General features: G+C 43.8%; 1 pseudogene; it reads right to left on the bottom strand.

The window, feature by feature from the left end:
- LOC131273341 (uncharacterized) overlaps positions 1 to 17,473 on the bottom strand; it is a 125,954-nt pseudogene extending 108,481 nt beyond the window's left edge.
- Between the last annotated feature and the right edge of the window lie 6,083 nt (positions 17,474 to 23,556).

Here is a 23,556-nt window from a genome sequence, read left to right as displayed (position 1 = left end):
CAGTTCATGATGGGGTACCTCAGGTTGCATAGTAATTCGATAGTTCAAGGTCAAGTATCCAGTGGGACCCAGAGCAAGCCAACGGATAGTGTCTGCAGAGGATGGCATAGCTTCACTCTAAATTCCTCAATGTTTCTCCTGCAGCACTTCTCTAGGGGCCTGGCAAAGGCTCCATAAAGCATTTCTATCAACCACAGATACCCCAAACACCATCCTATCTGCTGCTTTTATAGTCCAAGTGGCAGAGCAGTGTGAATGACAGCTTTGACATGCCTTTTCTTCCCCTGGTTCTTATACAAAATGGGCATTCTTTATGTTACGGGATAAATAGGTCAGAGAAGCTTGACCAAACAAGGCCTATGTTGCCTCTGAAGTCCAAAGAAATCCTCCAGGCATTCTGCCTTTATCTTAATGGTAGGAGGGACCAGGTCCCCCAAATTGCACTTCACCTTAGAAGGAATATATCAGCATGCCCCAGACTACTGTTTCCCTAGAAATTTCACTAACCCGATAGTTCTGAATTCTCATGGAATTGAATACTCTGAGGATCAGCAATTTGGAACAGGCTGGATAGTTCTGGTTTCTCCCACGTTCCTGGAAGCAGGTGCAGTCACCTGGCAGTTGGACTGGAGTTGGTGGTCTAAGATGGCCCCACTCACATGTCTGGAAGTTGGTGTTGCCCCTCAGCTGGGCCGTTTTCTCCATTTGGCCCCTTGTCCCCATGGAAGCTGACCTGGCTTCCCCAGCGGATGGCCTCAGAGTTCCAGGAGAGAGTGGAAGCTGCAAAGTGGCTTCAGGTCCAGGCTCCGAACACCCACAATTTTATTTTTGCTCCCTTCTCTGTGTCAAAGTCAGTCACACAATAGCTCAGATTCCAGGGGGTGGTGGGCGGTGGGAGGCAGAGACATAGAGTCTACCTCCTGAGGCCAAGAGCAGCAAAGCCACATTACCAAAGAGCGTGGATTCTGGGGAGGAAGGACGCAGTGGCTATTGCTTGGCATCTACCTGGGGTTCCATTGCTGTCCTCAGCCTCTGAGGTCCGGAGCAGGGTTGGCAAGCAGATGACACACAGCGTATCACTTTAAGAAAGCACAGAAAAGAAAAAAAGAGAATGCCTCTGGGAAAAAACATAGCAGAATGCCAGCAAGAGAGATGCTTTCATGGAGGTAACCTTGAATTTTCCCTAAGTTATTTAGGAAGGACATCATTTGCACACATCAATTCTTTAATGGTTATTAAAGTCAAATTACTTGTGACACATCTCTTAGTTCACTGAGATAACCAGGGAGTTGATACCACATTTGAGAACTGCTGTTCTAGACAACAGGCGATATCTGAGAAGATGCAATAGAAGACACCTTTCCTGGAATGTCTGTGTCCTGATCTCTTCTGGACCACTCATATTTCTGGAGTTTAGACTGATCAGTTAAAATGAGAATTTTAGGGTAGGGAATAGGAAGTTAAGTTTAAAAATGCACAGAGTTTTTATTTGGGATGAGGGAAAAATTTTGGGAATGGATGGTGGTGATGGTAGCACAACATTGTGAACGTAACTAACAGCACTGAAATATATATCTGAATGTGATTAAAATGGGAAATGTTAGGTTGTATATAGGGTACTAAAATAAAAGTTAAAATAAATCCATGGAACTCCACAACACAAACAGTGAACCCTAAGTTGAAGCATGAACTTTAGTTAATAGAACCTTAAAAATATGCTTTTATCAATTGTAACAAATGGACCACACCAATGCAAGCAGTTAATCATAGGGTGGTATAAGGGAATCCTGTATTTTATGGATGATTGTTCTGTAAACCATAACTTCTCTAATAGAAAAGAGAATTTCATTTTCTAAAAATTAAATGATTTAATCCAGCCCCAACATCATCTGGATATATTCTCTTGGTTTTTCCTTCCACTATCGGAATTAAGAAATGGAATGTCGAACATAGCCATCCACTATTACAAATGAATGTCTCACAATGCTTGCTGCCAACTAAAACAAAACTGATTTTGAAAAGCCACAAGTCTTGTGCAATCAGCAAGAACATTCCAGTGCTATTGAATTGGTCCAGAGAGACCTCACTCACGTAGTCACACGGGGATTACTGGTCCATCACTCATGAGCATGGACTAGAGACACTGGGTCTTAAATCTGTAAATCAGGTGTTTTTTAGAGGGATGATTCCAAAGAAATTTCAGGACAATTCTACTATGGGATGCTTCTGATATTTAAACTCTTGGATGTAACTTTTGTTTTTACTATAATTCACTCACTTAAAAATATTTATTCTATACTTGCTAAACAACTGAGACCTTGTAGGCATTAGGGAAATATCAGTAAACAAAATTGACAAACATTCTTGCCCCCAAGGAGCTTACATGTTCCTCTGCATGCAAAGGATTTTGTTAAGGGGAAGACTTCTTAAAATAATGTTAGTAGCAATTAAAAAGATACCTGACTAAAAGTAGTTTAAGATCTTTAGACTCTTATGATATACTTAACAAGCAGCCCCGCAGCAAGCAGTCCCAGTGTCGATTCCAAGGTTCAAAGATGTCCTCACACTCTGAGGCTTCTTCTGTCCTTGTAGTCTACCATCAGAGTGTGGCGATGTGTCTCCTCATGACTGCAAGATGGCTGCTACAGCGGCAAGCCATGGTCCTCACACCATTCCAAGGGAGGTATCAAAAGGAGAAGGAGTAAAGGGATTTTTCTTTTGCTAGTCTTTGGAGAACAACCTTTCTCAGAAGCTCACTCTCACTTCTGCCTTGTTTCATTAGCCAGAAGCAGGTCACATGTCCCCTACTACACCCAGTTGCTTACAAAGGATAACAAGATTGCCTTAGACCAACCATGAGTTGTGTTCTGGGCTGGTGGGCATGTTGCTGCCAGAACAAATCTTGAGTCTGTTACTCGGATGGCAACCTTACCTTTAATTGAATCATTCTTGGCTTAAACTCTGTAGTATTTGAGTTTTGTAGACATTTGCTATGTTCTGACATTTGCTCTTGATCGGGAGATGTCTTTGACCTGCCCAATGTTTCACATTACTTTGTATGTGATGTAATTTTTCCACCTGAAAAAAATGTTTTTATTGTTAAGTATATCAAGTAGGATATACCACAGATATGAGAATTTTTAAGAGAAATTTTCTTGTATTTTACCCTAAATATGTTCTCTGTACATATTGTTCTGTTTTCTGCTTTAGAGGCACCGATTATAATTACATTGGCTTGTTTTGTCCTACATATCTATTAGTTTATCTCTAACTGCTTCAATATTTCTCTTTTTTAAAAATCAGAAATCACTCTTTGAAACCTCTCTTCTGTCAGTGATTCAATTGTCAATCATGTCTATTCTAATAAATGTATTAGTTTCGTAATGTGAATTTAACGAATTTTCCATTCACATTGTTTAGGATAAAGAATCAGATGGACTCAGAATTTTTAAAAATCTGGTACACAAAGGGAGAAGATAAAGATAATTCTAAGATTCTTCTACAAAGATGTAGCTGTTAGCATATATTCAAATATTAATAGAAATTAAATTAAATATTGTTGTCCAGGCCAACTCAGTTGTATATTCTGCATTTGTGTTTCAAAAATCCACTTCCCACCATTTTCCCTTTGCTGTGTGCCTCAGTAGGCTAAACTCAACGGTCTGTATCAAACAGGCATCTCCAGCTGCATTCAGCGAATGGGAGTCAGTGGTAGGAGATTGGAAGAAGGGAGCAGAGGGGTCAGTGCGGCAGTTGCCAAGGCCCATGCCCTGCTGAGCCCTGGTTGGGCAGTAGCTGAGTTCCTCCGCCTCTGCGCAGCTCTTGTGGGCCACCTTTCCTACAACGGCAGTTCTCAGTGGCTTCCAGCATGGGCGTCTCCTGTTTGTCCCCTCAGGACTAGTGTCTAAGGTCATAATGATTTCTTGCTATTGTTTGCCCATTGTGGTCACCATTTCTTGTTACTTTCCCTGAACTATTCCCTCACCTTTAATAGGCCCTTTGCTCCATGGTTTTCATTAACCCCCTTTGTTTTCTGTTTGACCTTGACTGATAATAATCACTTATAAGCATAAAAAGTCTTTGGATATTAAGGCTTGTATACCTCTGGAGAAAATCGAAGCCTTGGAATCTGGATGTCTGAAGCTAGATTGGTTTGTTTTGCCTGCCTATTTTTTGGCTGCATCCCTTTTCTGTAGTAAGCTTGCGTGGTTCATATGTCCCTTTTTTTGTTGTTTTGGTCATCCTTAGATGACTCAATCTTTTCTATTTGCCCTGATTTAGTGAGGATAGTTTCTTGCCTCATGGCTCATCCTATGGAGGCAACAATTTTTCTCTAACAGCTACAATTTCAGAACAGAGTCTACCCACTTTCCGACTTAGGGAATTGGTGGTTAGCTGCAAGGGTGTTAAGTCAGTTGAGATGCATTTGGGGTCATTGTCAGACAAAAAGGAGTGTAGCACTTTCTTTGGGGATTTGATTAAATGTCTTGTGGCACCTTGTACCAGGGTGAAGACAGTATCCATGGGGGATAACTTTGGGCTTCAGTTTCCTCCCAATGGGTCTTTCATACCCTCATTTCATCAAAGAGAGACTTCAGCGAGTCACCTCTGGCAGATTAAAGATGATCACAGAGTACCTGGTCCTCTTCCCATTGAAACATGCGGTCACTTCCCTTCTCCCGACTGGAGTCAGCTCTGACTTGGGGGGAAGTGACCCCGTGCCTGCTCTGGGCCCAGCCTTCAAGACCTGCAGCTTCTGCCTTGTCCTCCTGGAAGGCAGCCACCACATAAAGAGGCTGACTGTCCTCAGATGGCCATGCTGTGAGAAGCCCAGGCCACAAGGAGAAGCCCTAGCAGGGGAGAGGCCACGTGGAGGCAGAGGCTAAAGGACACCATTGACCATGTGAGCCACGCAGTTGTCTTGAGAGCAGGCCCTTCAACCACAGTTACACCAGTTGACACCACGAGGATGATAAGATTCACCCAGCCCAGCCAAGGCCTCCCCATATTCCTCACTCACAAAATTGTGAGACAAGTAAAATGGTTGTTTTAAACCACTAATTTTGGGATATTTGGGGATATAGTAATAGGTAATGGAACAAAATTTTTCACCAATTTTGCCCCAGTAGTTATTTCCACTACTCTCCAGTCAGATGGGAAGAAAGAGAAGTGTTCTCATTTGGTTTGGTTTCTCAGTGGGGTGGGGGGTATTATGTTGTCAGGATCTTATTGATCTGGGGTTGGCAGTGGTGCCATGCTCAGATCCCAGGACATGCCCAAGGGGAGAGAGAAAGAGGAAAGGGCCTGGAGAGTAGGTGAGTATAGGGAAACATGGGTACCAACAAGAAAGCAGGAAGATCTTATGTTTATTCTTTTCTTATTTGGCCAACATTTATGTGCCACCTGTCAGGTGTCAGGCTGTGTACTAACCACAGCAGGCAGATGGATAATGCAACATCATGCCTTGAGGAGTTTGCAGATTGAGTACATAGAAGCAGAAAACAGTGACCAGGGAGCCTCAGGATACGTGCCTTATTTAGACTGCAGGAAGGTAGGGTCCTGTAAATGCTCCCTTAGAGAATGAACGCTGAGCCAAGTGCTAGGGAACAGGGAGGCATTAGAGAGGCAAAGGCGCATGTGTTGGGGCAAAGGAAGTCCATGCAACAAGAAAGAACACAGAGCCGCATCAGGGATATATAAGAATTTTGGGAACCCCAAGTTTAGGACACCAGTCAGAGAAGTTTGGTCATGAGTTATGGGGCCTATTTGGTGGTACGTTGGTAAACTGACTCTCTGGAAAAAAAAAGAAGAAACAACGCTGACTTATAGCATTCACCAATTTTGTCGAGTAAATACTCACATCATGGTCAATTTTAGGCTACGAACAGTTTAACAGTAGGCTGGCAAAGATCCTGAATATTAATGATTCATGCTCGGAAGATGGTCTGAGCAAATACACATACTATTGGGTCAGTCGAAAGATTGTGAATGTAAGTGGCTGTTATTAATCAACCAAAGAGGTGTTGATGCAAAGTACCAGAAATCTGTTGGCATTTATGAAAGGTTTTTATTTGGGGTAAAAACTTACAGTAACAAGGCCCTAAAGAGTCCAACTCAAAGTACTGTAAGAAGTACTTCCCCACCAAAGTCTGTGGCCATATGTTGAAGCAAGATGGCGCGTGATCTCTGCCTGGTCTCTCATGACTTAGCTGCTCAGCTGCTCTGTTCTCTTTGGCTATAACGTATCAGCCAAATGGCTCATCTCTCTCTGGGGCCTCAGGATCATAGTTCGCGCCTCTTCCATATCTATGGAGCTCTCTCTTTTTCTCATGTATCTTCTCCTATGTTTCTGTGTGAGTGTCCATTTATACAGCCCACCAAGGGGTGGGTTCTCCACCCTGAGTTACACCCGACTGAGGTGGTTGAATCAAAGCCCCAGTCTTAACATAATTTAATCAAAGACATCTCAGCTGATTCTAATGCAATTAAAGAGGATCACCTCCAGACCAGTTTACAAACATAATTTCTCTTTTTGGAATTCATAAATAATTTCAGACTACCACAGTGGCATAATCCAATTTGTGCTTTAAAAGATCACTCTGGGTGATTGGCTAGGAGTCCATTGTGACAATCTGGATGAGATATTCTTAGGACTGAACTAAAGAATCATTTGTAGATATAGAAAGAGGAGTCTATATATGATGCACTTTACGAGAAAAGTTAGAGAATTTAATGATACTTAATTCTAAGAGCAAAGAAAAAGGGCCAGAAACAAGCAGAGAATGTGGAAATTGGGGGATCAGGTCACAAAGAACATTTTGTGTACAACAAAGAATCTTGTCTTCAGTAGATAATGGAGAGCCACTGCAAGATTTTCAATAAGAAGAAATTATTAGATATGTTTTTTTGTGTGTTTTTCTTAAAGATTTATTTATTTATTTCTTCCTACCCCCTCATTGTATGCATTTGCTGTGTCTGTTTGTTGTGTACTTGTCTTCCTTTTAGGAGGCACCAGGGACCAAACCCAGGACCTCCTATGTGGAAGGGAGGCACCTAATCACTTGAGCCACCTCTGCTCTCTGCTTTGTTGGGTCTCTCATTATGTTTTTCCTCCGTGTGCCTCTTGTTTCATCAGCTTGCTGTGCCAGCCCTTTGCATTAGCTCACTGTCTTGCTCATCTTCTTTAGGAGGCACTGGAAACCAAACCCAGGACCCCCTCAATGTGGTAGGCAGGAGCTAAATCTCTTGAGCCACATCCACTTCTAGATATGTGTTTAATCTTGAAGACAAATGACACCTTCCAGGGAATATTTCTATAGAAAGGCTCTAGACATAACCCAATATTAAACTAGGTTAAAGTAATTGACTTTAATTTTCTTTAAAAATTAAAAATTCCTTTAAAAATAGCAGCATCTTATGCCAGATTAACATCAGAACATTCATTAAGGTGATTCAACACCCTAACATGTTTAAGGAGGGAAAAAAATATGGTTGCCTTATTTAGCACAGAAAAAAGAGCTTTGAATAAAATTTAATACTTTTTCAGGATAACAATCCTTAGAAAAAAGCAATAAAATGAATTAGTTATTTTTTAAAAAATCTATAGCAAGCATCATTACTATGGTGAAATGTTAGAAGCATGTCCATGTTTTTAAAAGCAGAATCAAATACTTCCTATCAACATGTCTAATTAATAATTACTGGAGATCTTCATCAGCACAGTAAGATGGGCAGAATTTTTAATACTGAGAGATATAAGAGTTATAAACGAAGAGAAAAAGTTGCCTTTATTTACAAATAAGATTGTCTATGCAGACAACCTAAGAACTAGAAATAGACTAATCAAAGAGGTGTTGAATACAAGTTTGCTGGATAAAGTTTGCCAGATACAACATGAACCCACATAATTCAACTGTGTAGGAATACCCTAGTAATAACTACTTAGAAACTGTATCAACCAAAAGGAGATAGTAATTCGATTATTAGATAGATTGGATAAATCTGACAAACCTGTACAAGGACTTCATGCAGAAAATCATGACACCTTATTAAAGGATATAACAAAAGACAGAAAAACTGTGATATATACTATGTTCATGAAAGAGTAGATTCACTATAATATTCTGATTATCCCTAATTTAATATAAAATTTTAATGAAATTCCATTCCAAAGAGCCAAATATATTTTTCTTTTCTCTTGGAAATGAAACTGATTCCAAAATATATATGAGTGAAAAAAGGACCAAATTTGTTAGGTATCAAGTTGTCTTATAAAGATAGGGCAATTAAGACAACATGCTCTTAGCATAGGGATAGTAAAATAGACCAAGGGAACAGAATAGGGATATGTTTGATATATCAGAGAGCTAGCATTAAAAATTAGTAAAGAACATGCTAAAATTATTTATGCATGTATAATTTATACTGTATACAGAAATTAAGCACAATCATGTTAAGGACCCAAATATAAAAGGTAAAAATTTTTAATTATAGAAAAAAATAAGAAAAATATGTTTCTTTCCCTATAGATGGGAAAGGATTTCTTAAACAAAACAAATATAAATAGATCATGAAGGCAAAAGCAGTGAAAAGTGAGAAACTATGTATCTGCTTAGATATATTGAAAGCATTTGTTGAATGAAAATAGCAAATTGTAGAATGATGGGATTAATATTATAGTATTATATAAAATTTGAAAGCATGAATAAGTAAATATAGTTGTATAATTATATAGTTACATGTTTATATTTTACACAGGATATCTTTGGGTAGGGAGGGAAGGGAATCTGTATGGAAAAACTACATAGAAACTTTCTGTTCTATCAATTTTATTTAAAACTATGAAATATACAGTTATAGACACAAACAAATATATAGATTTTTGGTGAAGCTTATTGGTGGGCCAAAGAGTTTTTAAAAAATATTATTCTCTGTATTTTATATGTTCAAAATTTTACAACTTAAAATTTTCATATACATTCTCAGTAAAAAAAATTCCAACACAGAAGTTGATACAATGTAAACCGATTTTCCCACCCATCTCTGATGTCCAGCCTCCCAGTTCTCTTCCTCCCCTGTGTATTTTTGTAGAAATACTCTCTGAAAATAGAAGCAACTAGGTAGTTGCATATTTATGTGTGCATATACTCATCTTTATTTACAAAAGTTGTCATGCTATATGCACTGTTTCCCACCTTGATTGTTTCCCTAAATATTTTATTTGTTCCATTACAATTTTCAAACATCCTAAGCGAGGCAGGAGCAGCTCCCCGGCAGCGCTTGCCTGCTCCAGGCTGCCTGCCCTTGAGTGACCTCACTCTTCTCTCCGGATCATTCCCATCTCCAGGGTCCCATTATTCCTCCCATCTCTCCATCTCCAGGGTCCACACCCCACCCCCTCCCTAGTTGATACTCCCTAGGATAGAACCCTGTGGAGACAACTTTCAAGGGCCAGGCTACCTGTTTTGAACCCTGGCTCCACCACTTCCTTGGGCAGCTTGAACCTTTCTGTTCCCAGACTTTCCTTGTTTGTAAAATAGGGCTCGTAGTACTGGTCTCACGGTGAAATGTGTGAGGGCTCAGAAGAGTGATTTGACAAAAACGACTTAAGCTATGAAGAGTGTGGTGGGTGGACTTACATACCCCATAGACACGGTCTCGGTCTGTGCCCTGTGGATGTGAACCCACAAAGCACCTCCGGGGGACATTATTTTTAGTTAAGGTGTGGCCACCTGAATCAGGTGGGTCTTTACCTGGGCTACTGAAGGCCTCTAAGGAGAACCCTGGAGTCACAGAAGCAAGAAAGGAGAGAACATGGCCATGGCGGGGAGGCCAAGGAATGCCTGCGCCAGCACCAGAGCTCACAGGGCTTTGGGGAGAAAGCAAGCCTTGCTGAAATCTTGACTTTGGGCTTCTTCTACTCTCAAAACCATTAGCCAATGCATTCCTGTTCTTAAGTAAAAACCAGTTTGTTGCAATGAATGTGCCACACTGATGAAAGAGGTGGTTGATGTGGAAGGAGTGGGGGTGAGGTGAGGAGTGGGGTCTATGGGAACCTTTTATGTATTTTTTAATATAACATTTTGTGTGATCTATGTATCTTTAAAAAAAAAGACAATAAAAATAATTTAAAAAACAAAACAAAAACAACCAATTTGTGACATTTGTGATAGCAACTGTGGAAAACCAAAACAGATAATCTGTCTATTATCATCTCCCACCCCTTGGTCTACGTAGTCAACCCTTTAGGCTGCCCTCCTTACCTCTGTCCCCTCCCCACCCACTCCCCAGCTGGCTGCAGCTGGGCTTCTGCCTTCACTTAGGTTGTTCTTGGGAAACCGCCCACCCCTTCCCCTCTCCAGTGCCCTCCTCCTAATGTCTGTGCTGCGCTGGCTTTCCCAGCCACTCTCTCCTTTTTACTTTTTTAAAAATTCTATTGTTTTGAAGATACATAGATCACCAAAAATGTTACATTAAAAAATATAAGAGGTTCCCATATACCCCAGTCTCCCCTCCCCCACTCCTCCCACATCAACAACCTCTTTGATCAGTGTGGCACCTTCATTGCATTTGGTGAATACATTTTGGAGCACTGCTGCACTGCATGGATTATAGTTTACATTGTACTTTACACTCTCCCCCAGTCCATTCAGTGGGTTATGGCAGGATATATAATATGCAGACTCTGTCCCTGCAATGTCATTTAGGACAACTCCAAGTCCCAAAAATGCCCCCACATCACACCTCTTCTTCCCTCTCTCTGCCCTCAGCAACTCCTGTGGCCACTGTCTCCACATCAATGGTACAATTTCTTCCATTGCTAGAGGCGCAATAGTTCCATAGTAGAACACCAGTAAGTCCACTCTAATCCATATTTTATTCCTCCTTCCTGTGGACCCTGTGATGGTGATGTCCACTCCACCTCTATATCAAGAGGGGGCTTAGATCCCATATGGCTGATGGATGTGATTCTGCTTGCAGTTGTCGGCACTCTTGGTTCCCTGGTGTGGCACTCTCTCCTTGAAAGCTGCCGGGCGGCTGCCCTCACCTGTCCCCCGCACACCTGCCTGGCTGCCCCAACCCTGTCACACTCAGGCCGGAGGTCCCTTCGGCTCCCATCTCTCCTTCCTCCTCTGCTCCAAGTTTATTCCCACCCAGCCTGGCTGTCTGCCCCTCTCTGCTCCGTGCACTGCTGACTCTCCCGCCCCCAGTCTCCTGCCCTCACCTGGACGTGGACTCAGGGCTTGTCTCGCTGCCTCCAGGGCAGCCCTCCTGCTCCGCCTGCAGGCTGCCCCTCTCCGCCTTGGGGCCTGTCCTCTGTCCATGGCCCTGCCATCTTCCTGACGCCTGAACTGTCACCATATCCTGCTCATTAGACCACAAGTATCTCTGTAAATATAACAGACAATAGCACTCATCATTAATGTTTAATGAACGCGTTTCGTTTTGCAGGCATTGTGCTAAGTGCTCTCCAGTTGTCATAGTAGTCTCATAAGTGTACCGTAAGTATTCCTACCCTCCTCTCCTAAATTTTCAGACCCTGAATAATGAGGTTAAGTAACCTGTTGGTTAGCTAAGAGGTGCAGCCCCTTCATCAAGGAGCCTCTCCTTTGCTTCCCAATGTCTGCATCTGCCCTGCAGTCAGAAAGAGCATTCTAAAACCAAATCCATCACTTCCCTGACTTAAAAACCCTCAAGGGATCCCTGCTTGTAGGAAAACCCCCACCTTCTCTGCACGGGTGGCCACCTCCTCGTGACCTGGGCCCTGCCCACCTGTCCATTCTCAGATTCTGCTAATGCTGGGCCAGTCTTGGGCTTGCCTGAGTCCCTGGCACCCAGCAAACCCTTCTCAGGTGAGACCCCTCGCCAGGCCCTGCGTGGCCACCTCAGGGCTCCTAACAGCACCTGAGAAGCTCTTTGCTGCCCCCTACTGGCCCTCGGGGGTATCAGCGAGGACAATGGACGCAGACCCGTAAACTGGCCCGCGCTAGCTTTTGGGACTTCATATCCCAATTTCAGTGAATTTTACAGGGCTCCTGTTGTGCATGATGCCGCGTTGCCCAATTTTGCTTCGGCACTGAAGAGTTTGTTTCGCCAGCTGCTGGGAAGGATTAGCTAACGGTTAGTAGAACAGTTCTTTTTCTACTGCCCCAGCTGGAGAGGACCACCCGCCCTGGCCCCAGTCCCACTCTTCCCAGGGAAGCGCGCATCCAGCGACCGACGGGTGGAGGTGCGTGTGGCGTAAACGTAGGGGCCCTCCTGCCACCTCAGGCCAGTTCTGAAGAGCGGCCGGCTCCAGCGGAGCCCTGAAGCCCTGACCACACCTGCGAGGCTTCTTCCCGCACCTGCGCTCCCTTGAGCCAGGTGCCTCATTCTCCTCATCCCCAAACCTGATCAGAAGGTCCAGAGGCGGGGCCTCTGGAACCTGAATTTTTGGTTTGCATTCCGGGGTATCTTGTGTTCAGGAGGACTCATAAAAGTCTAGGGAAGCCTCAGTTAGGTGTCAGACACTAGTTCTGCCAAGTTCTGTGTCACCCCTGACAGCCACTTAACAATGCTTTTCATCTGAAAAACGAATTAATACTTACTTCAGAAACCCTTGTAACTGTGACGTGGGAGGGAAATAATGCTTGCTAATGGAGGGTGTCGCAAAGCTTAGCCCGGTGGCCGCACAGAGCAAGGGGTCAGTCTGTGCTAATCCCCAGCCCTCTTGGCAGGTGGAGAGAGGTGAGGAATCCACAGGGGTTTCAGCAGCAAAGGTGGCCCAGCAAACCTCCTGCTCGGCTGAGGCTGCTTGAACTTCTATCCTGGGGCTCCAGGCACTGTCTATCACCCTTGTAAACATGCGTGTACCCTCAGGGCTAGTTCAATTGCCACTCAAAAAATTCTTCCAGCTTTTCAGATCCTTACCCAGTAGCCACAGCTGTGTTAATTGGAAGCTCTCCAGGGCTGGTGTGCGAGGGACTGAGAGCAAAAGGCACTGAAGGCTTCTGGGGAGCTAGGGGTGGGGTGGTCAATTCCCCCGGAGGTGGGGCCTTGGGGCCTGGTAAAGGAGCTCAAACAGAGAAGTGCCTGAAAGCAAGATTCCCCACCTGCTCGTGGGGCCTCCACCCCGAGACACCCGGCTGCTACTCGCCCCCCCCACCCCCATTTCCCCCAGTCAATCCCAGGGACCTGGTGGTCCAGATAAAATTCTGAGAACATGACTTCAGTGCGGAGAGAACCATCATCACCTTGAAATGAGAAGGGAATGGGCCGGAGCTGCTGGCAGCAGCCCCCCTGCTGGGTGACAGGCCGCAGGGTTCTCATTTTCAGGCCTGAGATTGCCTCTCGCACCTCCGTGAGGTCCCATCTCCCAAGCCCTTTCCCTCCCCTGAGTGTGACTGGCCTGGGCACTGCCCTCCTCTCCCGCCCCGCCCTTCACCTTCTCCTTCTGCAGTAGGAGGAGAATATTCTGGAGGGAAAGGGAGTCTTCCAGAGCTTGGCTCCGGACACTCTGGAACTCTGGGCTGGACAGAGGGGAGGGGGACGTTGGACTGATAGAGCCTGTGCATAAATTCAAAATTGTCTAATTCTGTATCCAAGTGTACCCAATCTCTAGAAATCCAAATAAGTAATATCGGCCCTCCAGGCTTTGAATGTTCAGAAAGGATGTAAGACTGAGTGTATTCAAAGTTGCATCCAGACGGAATGCGTGGAAGATTTTAATTCAAGCTCACCTGAAATGTGGGGGATATGCTAATTTAAGCTCACCTGAAATGTGGGGGGTACTTTAATTCAAAACCTATCTGGTACTCACACAAACACTTAACAAGGAAAGTCATTTGCTTTCATAAAAGCACCATTTAACTCCCCACCCTTATAACTTTTCTGTATAAAAGGGAACTCAAAATTCTATTTGGGGCTTGGTTTTTATTAGGACAGAAGTCCGCCGAGTGCGGCGGGTTGAAATAAATCACCTTCCTTCTCAGAGTTCTCATGTCCTGGCCTTCGATACCATGTACCCCCGACTTCTCTACTACAGTACCTTCCCTTCAATTCTTCAAGTTCAGTCCCACGAAGGTCCCTGCACCTAAACGGCTCTGTCCCTGCCCGCCCCTCTTCTGGAGGCAGGTGCGGATGGAAGCCGGGTGTCTCTGGCACAGGCTACTTCCTCCGCCGCAGGGCTCAGGTCTCTCCTTGGAGCGTGGGGCAGCAGCTGAACACAGAGGTCCCGGAGAGCAAGCAGAGGCTCTTCGTTCATAGCCTGCCCCAGCAGGGCAGTGAGGCTCAGGCAGGAAGTCGGGGCAGGTGGGGAAGCCTTGTGGGGGGCCAAAGAGAAGGTGTCCTGTGTGGCCTGCTCGGAGATGCCGGCCCGGATGCTGCAGGCGGGCTCACTAGAAATGGGGCATCCTGCATCACTGGGGTGGGAGCACACTTGGCTTTCCCCTGTTGGCCCTGAGTTGGAAGCAGGAGAAAATCCTAGAGAAAACGGCAGCCCTTGCCCAAGTCCTGACCAGGTGCGGCCGCTGGTTACAGAGGCTGAGGTTTGGGTGCCGGGGGCGGTGGCTGCAGAGGGGATGGGTGGGTCATTGTCCTGTTCTCCTCTGTGGTCTTGCTGAGGTCAGCCTCACATCCTCGTCTTGGCCACACCCTGGAATGGAATAACCTGGGAGTGAAAAGCAACAGCTGATGCCTGGGCCCCGGCTGAACAGATCCTGATTTAACTTTCTGGGCACTCTCCAGACATGGGGGCTCTTAAATGTACCCCAGACAATTCTAACGTCAAGGTTGCAAAGTGCCACCTTAGAGGCAGGGCCAACAAACATTTTCCATAAAGGGCAAAATAGTAAATCTCTTAGGCTTTGTGAGCCATGTGGTCTCGGTTACAACTACTAAGTCTGCCCTTATGGCGTGAAAGCGGTCATAGACACCAGGCAAATGAATGAGCTCAGCTGTATTCCAATACAACTTTGTTTAAAAAATGGGCAGAGGGCCAAATCTGGCCCCTGTTCTAAAGCAGTATTTCCCAATTTCTTGATCATAACGATCCTCTGGGGCATTTGGCTACAATGCAGACTTCTGGGCTCACTGCAGAGCTGCTGTATCAAGATCTCCAAGGTAAGAGCCCCTGGAATGTAGATAACACACATTTCTTGTCTCCTCTAAGAGAAGGTGAGGCCCATGGCTGCATCTCATTCTCTTGCATGACCTACACCTACCTTAGGTTCCATAATTTCTGTCCATTAAAAGAAGGAAAAAGCAAAAGGTAGGGAAGAAAAGTGCATTGGTTCAGTAAGCAGACACCGAGACAGAGTCAGGCATGCGAGGGGTTTATTGGGGAGAACATGTAAAAGATAAGCGGGGCAAAATGGGATGGGGCGGGACATCCTGCAGAGCCCAATGCACACCTCACACCTGTGAAAGGAAAGCGGGAGGAAGCAGCGTTGAGCCAGCAGCATTGAGCCAGAACAAAGACTACTCCTGCGAGGCGTCCCTCAGTGGGTGGAAATGGCCGGGCCACTTCCCTGCTGGGCTCAGTCATGGGCTGGGGCTCTCAGCTGACTTTACTCCTTGCGGCTAATGGGCAAATTCTTTCTATTTTTTAAAAAACTTTTATTGCGGTAACATATATACAACACAACTCTTCCCATTTTAACCATGTCCATGTGTACAATTCAGTGACATTAATTACATTCACAATGTTGTGCTACCATCAGCACCACCCATTAGCAAAACAACTTCATCACCCAAACAGAAACTCTTTACCTATGAAGCATTAACTCTCCAGCCTCCCCTCCCCTGGCCCCATGTAACCTGTAATCTACCTCTATCTTTATGGATTTGCTTATTCTAGGTAGTTCATATCAATGAAATCATACACTATTTGTCTTTTTGTGTCTGTCTTATTACACAAAACACAATGTCTTTAAGGTTCATCCATGCTGTAACATCTACCAGAATTTCATTCCTTTTATAAAAGGCCAAATAATATTGCATTATATGTATATATGCCACATTCTGTTCATTCATCCATCTGTTGATGATGGACACTTGAATTGTTTCACCTTTTGGCTATTGTGAATAATGCTACTATGATCATTGGTGTATAAATATCTAACAGTCCCTGGTTTTCAAGTCTTTTGAGTACATAGTTAGAAGTGGAAATGTGGGTTATATGATAATCCTATGCTTAAATATCTAAGGAAATGCCAAACAGTTTTCCATAGCTCTGCACCATTTCATATTTCCATCAACTATGTACATGAGCTCCTATTTCTCCACATCCTTGCTAACTCTTGTTGTTTTCATTTAAAAAAAATTCTAATCATCCTACTGGGTATGAAGTGGTGTTTCCTTGTGATTGTGATTTGCATTTCTCTAATAGCAGCTAATGATATTGAGCATCTTTTCATGTATTTTTGAATATTTTCTTTGGAAAAATGTCTTTTCAAGTCTCTTATCCATTTTTTTAAATTGGGTTTTTTTGTTTTTGTTGTTGAATTGTAGCAATTCTTTCTATATTCTGGATATCAAACCCTAACCAGATATATGATTTCCAGATATTTTCTCTCACATTCTTGACAGCATCCTTTAATGTAAAATTAAGGTTTTAAATTTCAATGAAGTCCAATTTATCTATTTTTTCTTTTGTTGCTCATTACTTTGTTGTCATACCTAAGAATCCACTGCCAAACTCAAGTTCATGAAGATTTCCCCTCATGTTTTCTTCTAAGAGTTTTATAGTTTTAGCCCTTATGTTTAGGTAATTGATCCATTTTGAGTTCATTTTTGTATATGGTGTGAGGGAGGGGTACAAGTTTTTCTTGAAGGGAGATCCAAGAAGTGAGGTCCATGAGTATCACAGAGAAGAAAGATGAGAGGGAAGGAGACAAAACAGTGAAAGAAAGAGAAATAAAGAACAGGAAGAAGAAGACTGGTAAGGGCTGGGAACAGGGTTAAGAGTGATCTAGGAACAGTTCTTTCAGGTATCTCTCATAGTCTAATTTCAAAGCTTATCAGGTCCCTGAATCCACTTTAAGTCTTTCCTTTAAGAGTCAAAGCTGATTTTCCACTCAGCTACATTATCTCCTCTGGGAGAGGGCAACCAATCATTTCTTAAAGTTATAGTAATAACAAGATCCAACATATTTATAAAACCTTACACTTTTCATCCAAGTTTTACCTACCTTCTTGTATTTAATAGTCATGACTTCATTGTGTTGAGTTAGTTTCCCATTTACAAAGTTCTCTTCATGTACCATACTACTTGAGGTCTATCAGAACTTTGAGACACAAATACTACCATCATATTTCTCTATTTTCAGGTGAGCAAACTTAGAGAGTGAAGGGGTTTGCAAAAGGCCACTCAAATGGTTCGTAGCAGCAGTGGTGGAACTTGAATCTAGGTTCTCTTACCGTCAACCCTGAGCTTCAGCTTGTGGAGGTCTGACAGGAGGACCCAGGGGTACCCTGCCACCTTCAAGTTGAGCATGGTCTCATCTCCTCTTGGAGATGGGCTTCCCCACCTCCAACAGGCATCCTAAAAGCCATCAACAGAGAATTATTTCAAAGGGAGGGAAAGCTCTCAAAATTAATCTTGTGCCAGGGTACCTTAAAAGCTAGATATTTTTTTGAAAATAGCAAATGTTGTATTTCTATTTCCTCATGAAAGAGAAACAATAATAAAACCATGGTGAAGAAGACACCCAAGATATCAGGTCGGGAGAAAATAGAAAAGAAACTCAAAATAATAGCTCCTTAGTGGGGAGCCTTAAAAAAATAACTCTCCGGTCTTCATCACACTCCTCTCTTTCCAAAAAAGAAGTAAAACAGCATCTGATTTTCTTAGAATAAATTTGTGAAAAAATGTGTTTTCTCTGTGCTCTTCCATCCTGGTGGGGTGTCACCTTCTAGGAGGTGTTTCATCCCTCCACCCCAGTGAGAGGCACTCACACGCCCCTCATGCTCATCCTCCGCCCTGTGGAGCACAAGGCATTAATCTACTGACTCGTCCTGAGCCAGACAAGTCAGAACCTTGCCTGCTGTTGGCTGGAGACTTCAGCTTTTGCCACGTGGTGCTCCATGGGGCAGCTCACACACTGGCAGCTGGCTTCCCAAGAGCGAGTTCTCTGAGAGGGTGAGGGAGGACCAGCAAAGTGGAGGCCAGTTTTTGGTACCCTCACCTCAGAAGTGACGCCCCATCCCTTGGCCATTTTCAAGTTACTGGAGTGAGTCACTAGGTGCAGACCATACCCATGAGGAGAGGGTTCCACAGGGGTGGGGCTATCAGGAGGACCTGCTGTCGGGGACTGCCGTAGAGGCTGCCCACCGCACTTTATACATATATTCTTTTATTGTCTTTTTAAAAAAGAGATACCTAGATCACACAAAATGTTACATTAAAAACTGTAAGAGGGCCCCATATACCCACCCCATTCCTCCCACATCAAGAACCTTTCTCATCAGTGTGGCACGTTCATTGCATTTGGTGAATACATTTTGGAGCACTGCTGTACCACATGGATAATGGTTTACATTGTAGTTTACACTCTCCCCCAGTCTATTCAGTGGGTTATGGCAGGATATATAATGTCCAGCATCTGTCCCTGCAATGTCATTTAGGACAACTCCAAGTCCCCAAAATGCCCCACCACACCTCTTCTTCCCTCTCCCTGCCCTCAGCAACATGGCCACTGTCTCCACATCAATGATACAATTTCTTCCATTGCTAGAGTCACAAAAATTCTATAGTAGAATACCAGTAAGTCCACTCTAATCCATCCTGAGGACCCTGGGATGGTGACATCCATTCCACCTCTAAATCGAGAGGGGGATTTGATCCCACATGGCTGATGGATGCGATTCTCCTGCTTGCAGTTGTAGGCACTCTCAGTTCCCTGGTGTGGTGGTTGACCATCCTAACCTCCCTGTTAGCTGACCTGGCTCAGTCCAACAAACTGGAGAGTAGGAGTTGCAACTCTGCTGAGGCTCAGGGCCCAGCTGGCACATGGGCAGTCCAGAGATTCAAGTCTCCTGAGCATGCACCAACCCCAGTGCCAGAAGTCAAAATGCTTGGGTTCAGAAACATTGTCTTCCAGGTAGTAGGTGAACATATAGACACCTGGGGCTAAGAAACACTGGCTTCCAGGTAGTAGGTGAAACTATAGGCATGCAGATGGTGCCTGGAGAGGGTGCAGTGTGAGAACAGCAGCTGATGAAGAACATAAGTGTGGGGTCTTTGTTAGGGAAGTCACGGACCCCTGGGAAGCAGTCATCACCCAGCCCTCCCCTCCCCCCCTTCTGCTGTGCCCTTCCACAACCTGGGGGAGATGCTAAGTCTAATGAAAAGGCCCCACCAGGCCTTAAGTCCCAGAAACTAGAAACGAGCAGCGCAGATGCTTATCAGAACAGGAGTCTCGGTGGCAGGGCTCCTTGCCCCCCAGGTGGATAGAAACCAGGCACTGTAAGGTGGTCTTTCTTCTCCGGCCCCCAGTGGGGCGCAGGGAGCTGCCATCAGAGCAGCTCTGGCCTCCGCGGGAGACCGGCTGTGATGAGACTGCCTCCCTGCTCTTTTGGACTCTTTGTGCTAAGTGTCAAGGCGGCCATTTCCCCTTTCTGCACTCTTCTGTACAAGTAATAAAGGGCTCATTTGCTGAAAGTTTCTGTTGTGCCCTGAGCTTGTGTCCCCACAGCACACCATGTAGCAACCTGCTCTGCAGTCACCAGCAGGCCACGGGGTGGGGATGGGGCGGGGTGGGATTTTGGGGTATGGGTGGGCTTACTTGGAGGGTTTGAGGTGCTGTCAAGTAGAAATGACTATCAGAAGACAGCTATTAGAGCAAAAGCTATGTGCTGCAGCAACAGGAGATTTACTCTATATGTCTATGTGTATATTATTATTGAACACTAGACCTCTTGAAAACCAACCTATCCTGCTCCTGAATTCAATTTCAAAGTAATCAATTCACCATGTTCTTAAATACAACGTGGGTATTTAAGAGTCCTGGGTTGCACTTTGGGTCAGTTTTCAGGAAAAGAGGAGAGAGAAATCCAGGAACAGAGAGATCCTTCTGAAACTAGGCTGTTTCCAAGGACACCAGGTTTGCTTAGCAGAGAACGTCCACGGGCATGAGGTGGGCAGGGCTGCTGGAAGGCACTGAAGCCGATGTGGCATCTGTGCTGACTGCCTAGTCCACGGGGGATTGCCAGAAAATTCCACTTACACAAGAAAACTGAGTGACTGTGTGGACAGACTTTAGTTGGCTTTCCAGGCAGGATTTTTGATAAGGTCCCTCACAAACCACACGACCAAGTGCCATGATCACTTGGAAAAGGAGACTCCGGATGGAAGGGAAAGCTTCCAAGGCACAGGACATAGAATGAGACCAGCCCTCCCTACCCTGGGTTGTAGAACTTCTGCAGGAAGAGACCCCGGTGAGGCAAGCAAGAGGACACTGAGATGGAAGGACGCTTGGCATGTATGAAAGAAAGAAGAATAACGCTCTAGCAAGTGTGGCCGAGCAGAGGAGCAGGATGGCGTGTGCTGGAACATAAGGCCAGGACTGTATTCAGGGGCAGTGACGTGTGGCCTGGGGGGCCAAAGGAGTTTGGGGACTTTATTCTGAGTGAGGTGGAAAGTTTTGTTTCCTTTTGTTATGTTTTAACATCGAGCTTTGTAGTCATAAGTCAATGCAGGAGAGGTGAGCAGAGTGAAAACAGAACCAAAGCAACAAAAACCTAATTAAAGAATCACAAAGGACTTTTGAAACTGGCTTCAGCAGACCAGCATTTCAGTGATTGGAATAGAAATGATTCCAGCGCACATTATGAGTTTAATTTCTTATATCACATTTGATAAATTAGGGGCGAGATGACTTTTGGATTTAGGACACCACTCAACTTGGATTCAGAACCCAGCAGGTAAACTGTCTCTGCCAGTTGTCAGAGAATCCCCTTGGGTAGGTGTCCTGCAGGAGACTTGACCTTGAGACTGTGGTCACTGAGGCTCGAGTTAGTTTTCTTCCATTTTGAAATATTTTAAATATGCAGGAAAGAACAGAAAACAAAATTAACAAAACCAAACAGAGCAGGCATATAATCACCACCCAGTTTCTAAAACCCTAACATCTTGTCATACTTGCCATAGATGATTTTTAAGAAATGAAATATAGATACAGTCGAAGCCTGCTGTGTTATAATAGTAACAACTGGTCAGTTTGTCCAGTTGGTCCAAGGTCTTGGGTATCCTTATTTTAAGGAGGAAGAAAGTGAGATACACTTGCTCAAGGTCACACTTGCTGGTAGGCAAGCTGATGTCTGAACCAGATTGAGTTCTTAACTACTTGGACCCGCTGACTTTAAATATAAAGTAGATTTTTACATTGCTCCTAATTTTATAAAATCAACATAATACTGTCTTTATCATAATTCAAATTATTCTTTCTACTGTGTTTGTGAGATTCACCCATGTTGATACATTTAGATGTAGTTCACTCATTTTCAAACACGTTATAGTATTTCAATGTTAAATATCTTCAATTTTACCATGAATTCTTTTGTGCAACAGCTGCAGATTCTACCCTTCTCTCTGACAGATAGTACGAAGAGCATTCTCACCTCCATGTGCACATTTAGGACGGTTTCCCCAGGCAGTCTTTCAAACTTGCTGTACCTTAAGAGAGAGTTAAACACTTCACACACGTGCAGGCTGCTCTCCGCACCCCTGCCCCTCCTTCTGATTTCATTTATCTGTTTTCATTTTGTTTGTTTTGTTTTTGTTTGTTTGACTCATAGCTTGCCAGGCAATTCTAATGTGCATCCAGGCTTCAGAAGTTTCCCCTTAAGCCAGATACCTCCACGTGGAATTTCAGGATTGTTCAATTTTGTACCTATCCCCAAATTGCTCTACAAAGCAGTTTTCTCAATTTACACTCCCGTCAGTGATGCAACAGAGTTTGATTTTCTTTATCATCATAACATCCACTATTGTCGAACTTTTAATTTTTGCCCCTCTGGTGGGTGTGCAGTGGTATCACATTGTGACTTAAAGGTGCCTCTCTCAGGTTATTAAGGAAGTTGATTATCTTTTTTCTTATGTAATTGTTCCCTGGCATTTCCTTTTTGTGGAAATTGCCAACTATATCCTTCACCCAATTTTCTATTGGGGTGTTGATTTGTAGTAGTATTTTAAATATTTGGAAACACGTTTTTTTCATATGCAAATATCTTTTCCCAGGCTGTAGTTTGCCTTTTAAAAAAAATCCAGTGGCGAATTGCATTATCCACCAGCACTATAATTATACAATTTTATTCAGTACACTTTCTATAGAAGTATAGCACACAGAGAGCTGAACAAATTCTATGCCAGTTAGCACTCCCCAGTCACCAGCATCCCAGCATGGCCCTGTGCCACTGAGTCCAACCAACCCTGCCTAAACGCTAACAGCTGTTTGACTCCTTGACACCCTACATTTCTGCTACCTGCTTCTGAAAGCCTAGGCAGTGGACTCTGCTGTATCTGGCTCACTTTCTCTCAACAGTATGTTTGTAAGATTTACTTGGAGTGCCTGAAGCCATAGTTCTTTCATTCTTATTACTTTCTATTTTTTTGAGGTACCGGGGCCAGGGATTGAACCTAGGACCTCGTATGTGGGAAGCCAGTGCTCAACCACTAAACCACATTGGCTTCCCTGAGTTGGTTTTTTGTTTGTTTTCTGTTTTTTTTTTCGGGAGGCACCAGGAACCCAACCCAAGACCTCCCGTGTAGGAGGTGGGAGCTCAACTGCTTGAGCCATATCTGCTCCCATCACTCATAACTTTTTAGTATTTCATATTGTATCTTTATATTCCAAAATATACCAATCCATTTGACTGTAGATGACCATTTAGGAGTTGTTCATGTTTTGACTGTAATAAATAATGCTGCTATGGAGGGTCTTGTGCTTGCCTTTTGGTAAACTAGAAATAACTGGCAGTATAGTTACTTCATCCTGAGGTATATGCATGTGAAATGCCTATTCCAAGTGACACTTCTATTAAGTATGTACAAGTTCAAGTTGTTCACATCCTTGCCAACACTTGGTATTGCCTCTATTTTTATTTTATTTTTTTCATTTAGCCACTTAGTGGGTGGGTGTTTGTATCACAGTATAGGAATTATTTTTATTTTCTGATGTACAATTGAACAACCTCTATATGATCGTTGGCCATGTGGCTACCCTGTTTGGTGATGTGCTTGTTCAAGCTTCTTGCCCATTTTTATATTGGGTTGCTTGCCTTTTTCCTGATCTGTAAGAGTTTTGTCTATTATATAGATTATGAGTCCTTTCTCATGTATTTATATTGCAGTTATCTTTCCCATTTTGTAGCTTTCCTTTCAACTCTCTTAAAGATGTCTCTCTTTTTTTTTAATCACTACAAGCCCTTTACCTTAAAATAAAACAGTTTACTATTTTTCCCAATATGATAAGTGTTATTTCACATCTTGTTTAAGAAATGCTTGCCTAGTCCAAGTTCAAAATGCTATCCTCTTGTGTTTTCTTCTAAAGGACACATTGTTTTACCTTTTAAATTTAG

Source organism: Dasypus novemcinctus, chromosome 14, assembly GCF_030445035.2.
Source record: "Dasypus novemcinctus isolate mDasNov1 chromosome 14, mDasNov1.1.hap2, whole genome shotgun sequence".
Lineage (NCBI taxonomy): Eukaryota > Metazoa > Chordata > Mammalia > Cingulata > Dasypodidae > Dasypus > Dasypus novemcinctus.
This window is presented reverse-complemented; position numbering and strand designations above follow the sequence as displayed.